Source organism: Cololabis saira, chromosome 18, assembly GCF_033807715.1.
Source record: "Cololabis saira isolate AMF1-May2022 chromosome 18, fColSai1.1, whole genome shotgun sequence".
Classification (NCBI taxonomy): Eukaryota; Metazoa; Chordata; class Actinopteri; order Beloniformes; family Belonidae; genus Cololabis; species Cololabis saira.
Window position 1 is genome coordinate 30,274,653 of NC_084604.1, and position 6,000 is coordinate 30,280,652.

Consider the following 6,000-nt stretch of genomic DNA (forward strand, 5'->3'; position numbering starts at 1 on the left):
CTGAAAGATGTAATTTGATGGTAGAAGAGCACCGATTTATGGAATTTATTTCCCCTCTCGTGGGTCCAGGAAAAACAAAAAACAGGGAGCTTATGAATAGACCAAAGAATTGTGTCTTCCTATTTAGACATTGACTGTCTAAACATATTTTAAGATACAGGCCTGTATACAGCACACGTAAAACATGGAGAACATAAGTGGAACACTGAGAGATAATTATGTCAACAAAAGACTGTAATAAAATTCTGCAGCTATCATTTGTCCAGACAAATAATGGGCAGTGATACAGACATAATGAGACATCTGCCATGTTTTGCACAGTAATAGTATATAACAGCAAAATCACGCCACCCCTGTAGTCACCCTGTGCTTTATTGCTACCTCGAAAGATATACAAATGTGTTTTTTTCTGCACAAGAAAGTAATAAAACATGTTTCCAATGATCTCCGTGTCTTATAATGGACTCTATAATGGATAATTAGACAGCCTACCTCACCAGTGCACAGTGAATACCGTGTGAGGTCACATAAAAAGAGATTTCCATTCGTATGAGGTGGTGTGTTTGTTTTCTTTGTGCACCACAACACCTTCAATGCATCTTTGAACCGACTTCACAGGTCTCTTGAACTTTAGTCGGAGATCTTTTTGGAAGAACTACATTTTATTCTTCTGAAATAGTTTCCTTTGTTTGGGGCTACGCTGAAACTGTGGGCATGCACAGAAGCAAAGAAACTTCTTTCGGCTTTTCCCTTTTATGGGTCGCCACAGCGGGTCATCGTGTTCTTCATGACACAACCCTCCTCATTTATCTTGACTTTGGACTCGTGCTACTAGAATACTGGCTTGTGAACCCTTAATGACTGGGGCAATGTTATTGAGATTAATGTGATGGAGGGGGTGAATGAACTGCGGCCTTCTGGTTTGAGGGTAGCCGAAAGGCAGTAATATACAGTATATACACATTGTTTAATGCCTATTTTATAACGGTGCTCATGTGTGTTTCTCTTTCATGTATGTCAACAGGCCTGATTTCCACATCCATTTTTACCGATTGCTATCATAGTCATCAATTTGCCTTTAAAAACATTGTTAGTACCACAATTTATGCATCAGCTGAAAGCATCAGGGGTATGGGAGGAAGAACAGCGACGTCTGCTTTATCTGCAGGGGAAGAATGCATGGCTTAAATACTTGGTTAGCTTTGAGATGAGATGTTCAGGTAGGCGATGCAGATGTTTAGATGGAACGGTATGTTCACTGCTTTCTAAATAGACTATGAAGTCCTAAAGCAAAGCATGAGTCAGCTTTTTATCTGATGCAGAAGATCAGAACCATCTCTAAATACTTAAATTTGCATTAGTCAGGTCTTACAACGCCAACATTGTGCACCATCTTTATGCCAATTTTTATGGCATCCACAATTATACTATTATAGTGAAATAATTTCTAGTATTATATTTGTGTTTAATTGTCTTTCTTTTCCCCCCTCTAATTTCCACTCCACCGTATCAGAATTAAAGAGCTCCAAGAACTTCTGTATGCATGGTCTGAAAAAAGCGTGAGAGCTCACTCCTCCTGGAACTCTCAGCATAACCAGAAACAGAGTCGTTGTTTTTTCTTCACTCCCAGAGATTTGGCTGCACAGAGGTGACATGCATAAGGACTATGACCTCCAAAGAAAATGTCTCTCATGCATAATGTCTCACTCATGTCTTACAGAATTCACCTTGAATATACAAACATGAATTAAAATGATTAATGTATTTGATTGTGTCTTTACAATGAAGTAAAGCGTGTGTACATTCTCCAAACATCATTCGTTTTTTTCAAGCCTTTAATATCTGACATACAAGTTAATGAACAGAAAACCAGAAATTAATGAATAGAAAATTTTAAGTGTTCATTTTATATTAAAATTAAAATATTCCCAATTTTGTCTATAACAGTTAATAAATAATAATGTTTCTATCGATAAGACTACACTGGGCAATTTTATGTACTTTTTTATTTTTCTTTTATTTATAACCTTTTTTGTTTTGATTATGGGGGGGGTAGAGAAGGCTCAGAAAAGTATGCATCAGATATGATATATGTAGCATTCATGGGGTTAAATATCAATGTGTGTTGGAACAGTCATATGCATGGATTCTATGTGTAAAACATATATCATTAATGTTCAAACTCCAATTTCAGTGAAGTTGGAAAGGTGCGTAAATTATAAAAACAAAACACAAGGATTTGCAAATCATTTTCAACCAGTGCGTATTTAACTGAATACACAAATACAAGATATCTCCAAAGTGATAAAATGTATTGTTTCTTTTTTGGTAAATATTCATTCTTTTTTTCTCAACTTTTGAGAGTTGAGAAAAAACCCCTTTCTGGAACATTTTAAGTTTTGAATTTAAAGCCCCTGATGGGAACTTGCACATCTATGAAGGCACCATTAATGTTAAACATGTGCTGCCATCCAAGCAACATCTTTTTCAGGGAAATCCTTGCTTATTGCCACAAGACGATGCTGAGCCACATTCTGCGCGTATAACAACATGCGTGGCTTTGTAAGAGCGGGGGTAAGAGACGGGCCTGCCTGCAGTCCAGATCTGTCTCCCACTGGAAATGTGTTCTGCATTATGAAGCATAAAATACGCCAACAGAGTCGCTGGACTGCACTGTTGAACAACTATGTCAAGCAAAAATGGGAAATGAATTCCGTGACACAGCTTCACAAATTGTGTCTTCAGTTCCTAAACCTTAATGAGTGTTGTCAGAAAAAAGAAAGGTGATGTAACACAGTGGCTAACAAGCCTCTGTCGTTTTTGGAACATGTTGCAGGTATCAAATTCAAAATGAGTAAGCATCTGCAAAGGAACAATCAAGTTTATCACTCTGACATGAGATATGTCGTCAAATGAATATAGGTGGGAAAGGGATTTGCAAATCACTGAATTCTGTTTTTATTTATGTTTTACACAATTTCCCGACTTCATTGGAATTGGGGTTTGTACGTGGCCCTTGGCGAGTGCTGTCTGACAAGTTCAAAGCCTCTCGGAGGTGTTCATTTGAACTACAGAGACTGCTGGGGCCATAACATATGATCCACATCACCTTCACACTCGTCAAACCATTTAATGAGCTGTTTGGATTTATCATAATCATGGAACGACCTTGTGTTGATTCTAATTCTCCACTCCGGGGTTTCAGAGTTCCAGCTTTTCCTTTCCTCTGCCAGCTGTGTAACAGTTTAAATTTCAATAAAAAGGTTTTGTGACTCTAATCTTCATTAATTAGCCTGCAAATAATGAGAGCAGTGTGACACACTCTACTGTGCAAGACCGCCCTCTTGGAGTCCTCTGTCTGTTGTTTGCTGATGGGGCTGTTAATTCACTGATAAAGCAGCTACAGTCACTCAGGGGCTACACTGATCTGAAGAATCCTTCAAGATAGAGGTAGTAGGACTCCTTTGCTGCCTTTTGGATTTGGATTGGCTCCTCTGGGAGGATTTTTGATCTAACTCAGGACTACTTGGCAGCAGCTAGCCTCTACTAGCCTTGCAGCAGCTAGCCTCCACCAGCCCTGCAGCAGCTAGCCTCTACTAACCCTGCAGCAGCTAGCCTCAACCAGCCCTGCAGCAGCTAGCCTCTACTAGCCCTGCAGCAGCTAGCCTCAACCAGCCCTGCAGCAGCTAGCCTCTACTAGCCCTGCAGCAGCTAGCCTCAACCAGCCCTGCAGCAGCTAGCCTCTACTAGCCCTGCAGCAGCTAGCCTCAACCAGCCCTCCAGCAGCTAGTCTCTACTAGCCCTGCAGCAGCTAGCCTCTACTAGCCCTGCAGCAGCTAGCCTCAACCAGCCCTGCAGCAGCTAGTCTCTACTGGTATCTCACAGTATCTCACTTCAGTGATGGCCGAGAAGCTGGAGATCATAGAGCTAAAAGCTGAGCTCCGGGCCACCGAGCAGCTCATCCAGGACCTCCTCCAGCGGCAGTCGATGCTGTGCTCTCGGCTGTCATGCCTTGAGCTTACGGATTGCCAGCGGCCCATGGCTTCGGATGTAGCGGCTGCATCTGCTAAACCCCCTGGCCCGACGTCTCCTCTCACATGGTCATCTGTGGTAAATGGCCCCAAAAGGCTCTCTCTTCCCCTTTACGACCCGTTCGGGGCCGGCGGGGAGGACATCCCACTCTCCAACTTCTTCTCTTCTTTGGCGGAGCTCTCTCCGGACCCGGTTGTCTCTTCTCCTCCTCCTGCGCGCGCGGGCCGTGTACGAAAGCACACTTCACCCGCTAATGTCACCTCCTCCTCCGGCTCGCAGTCCCCTAATGATGATGGGCCGGTGTCTCAGAACGCTGCGGTCTCTCCCACTCGGCTCTGGCACGGGTCACCCTCTTGGGCATCGGTGGTGCAGCGCGGCGGTGCTGGAAATGGTCCATCCTCCCGCAGGAAGCGCACATCTCCCAGCAGCAGTACCTCCAACTCCCGGACTGCCTCTCCCTCTGGAAAGCGTCCCCGAGTGGGCTCATCGCCGGCCTTTTCCACTTTTCCCAGCTGTCCTCTTCCTCCTGTTGCCACCGCAGCTAGCACAGCTAATGCTAGCCGCCTCCTATTTCCACCCCCAGAATGTATCCTGGTAGGTGACTCCATAGTTAGGTCCGTCGCTATCCCAAATGGTATTACATATTCTTTCTCCGGTGCAAAAGTCTGTGACTTACTCCTGCATATCCCTGCCATCACTGAGCGTCACCCGTCTGCCCACACTGTGATTGTGCATGTGGGTACGAATGACCTCAGGTGTAGGCAATCAATCAAGCTCCAGGATGATTATGAGCTACTAGCAGTGACGATCGAGAGCCTTGGAAAGATTTGCATTTTCTCTGGCTTAATCCCCACCCTCAGAAAGAGCGTTGAGATGTTTAGTCGTCTCTACAGTGCTGATCAGTGGCTAAGCAACTTCTGCTCAGCGTGTGGCTATGGCTTTATCAGTCACTTTGACTCATTTTGGAACCTGAGTGATCTGTATAATCATGATCATTTCCACCCCAGCAATAAGGGAATCACAGTTCTGGCCTCTAATTTCTGCCACCATCTATCCAGTCTTGTAGACTGACGCCATCCCCCTGTCTCTGATAGCCCGCTCATCACTGCCGCTCCAGCTCTCTCATCTGTCCAATTTACTGAATGTGCAGCAGCATCCTCCCAATGTATGGAAGACCAGGAAGGCCAAAAAGGATTTTCCTGGTTCCCCATCCCTGTCATTATAAATCAAAGAACAGATAGACAGACCGAAAGCAGGTATCGTCAGAGAGCAAGCACTTGTTATCTGCGCCCGCTGTCTCCTGCCTCTGCCGGAGCTACTCCAGTTGAGTCCTCTGTCAGAATGGCTCTGCTCAATGCTCGCTCAATTGCAAATAAGACATTTCTCCTTAAAGATTTATTTATTAGGGAGAACTTGGACTTTCTGTTCATCACAGAAACTTGGCAGCGAAATCTTGAATTTTCTTCCATAAATGAACTCTGTCCTGCAGACTGTAGCTCCATCAGCACGCCAAGGCTGTCTGGCCGTGGTGGAGGTCTTGCGGTAATTTTTAGAAACTCCTTTAACTGCCGGTTGGTTAGTACTGAAAATTTCCCCTCTTTTGAGCTGAACATGTCAAAAATTGGTCAGTTGAAGCCCTTCTATTGTATTTTAATCTACAGACCTCCTGGTCCAGCTGGCCCTTTCCTGTCAGATTTTACTGAGCTTTTATCTTCGGTTATTAAGTTGGAGAAAGTCTTAATTATTGGTGATTTTAATTTTCACGTTGATGATGCTACTTCTAAAGCTGCTTCAGAATTTCTTGCTATTACTGAGTCTTTTAACTTCACACAACATGTCTCTGGGCCCACACATTGTGCGGGACATACTTTGGACTTAGTTTTTTCATATGGTCTTAATGTTGATGATGTTTGCTTGATGGATTTCCTTGTTAGTGATCATAAGTGTGTTCTGTTTGACGTGTCTTGT